Here is a 275-nt window from a genome sequence, read left to right as displayed (position 1 = left end):
CCCCCCCCCCCGCCCCGTCTTACCCGCTTGCTCCAAGCTCCACTCCCCGGGGATTCCGGGGGTCTTGCTCTCTTCCTGGGCGCCCGCGCGCGCGCTCCCGGCAGCTCCCCCTTGCCCACCCCGGGGCGCGCCCCCGCCGCTCCGAACTTCTCCGAACTCAACTTTCCCCCGCGCCGCAAGCAGGCCGGCCCCTTGCGTGCGCGCCCCCTCCGTGCCGTGCGCGGCCCCGCCGGGGGTGTGTATGTGTAAGGGGGGGCGGTGTGTTAGAGACCGGG

The 275-nt window shown here is 75.3% G+C and overlaps 1 protein-coding gene across 2 annotated transcripts in view; it reads right to left on the bottom strand.

Moving 5' to 3' along the window:
• The window catches only part of SLC4A2 (solute carrier family 4 member 2), a 23833-nt gene extending 23634 nt beyond the window's left edge, over positions 1–199 (bottom strand). For both annotated transcript variants that reach the window (XM_069083764.1, XM_069083773.1), the window contains exon 1: positions 24–199. The gene's annotated coding sequence lies outside the window, so the exon portion shown is untranslated. The remainder of the gene's footprint in view (positions 1–23) is intronic.
• Positions 200–275: the final 76 nt, after the last annotated feature.

This window comes from Petaurus breviceps, unplaced genomic scaffold, assembly GCF_028583685.1.
Source record: "Petaurus breviceps papuanus isolate PSGF00001 unplaced genomic scaffold, PetGlider_PUasm1.0 115, whole genome shotgun sequence".
NCBI classification, from domain to species: Eukaryota; Metazoa; Chordata; class Mammalia; order Diprotodontia; family Petauridae; genus Petaurus; species Petaurus breviceps.
Note: the sequence above shows the minus strand (reverse complement) of the source record. Positions and strands in the feature narration are given on the sequence as shown.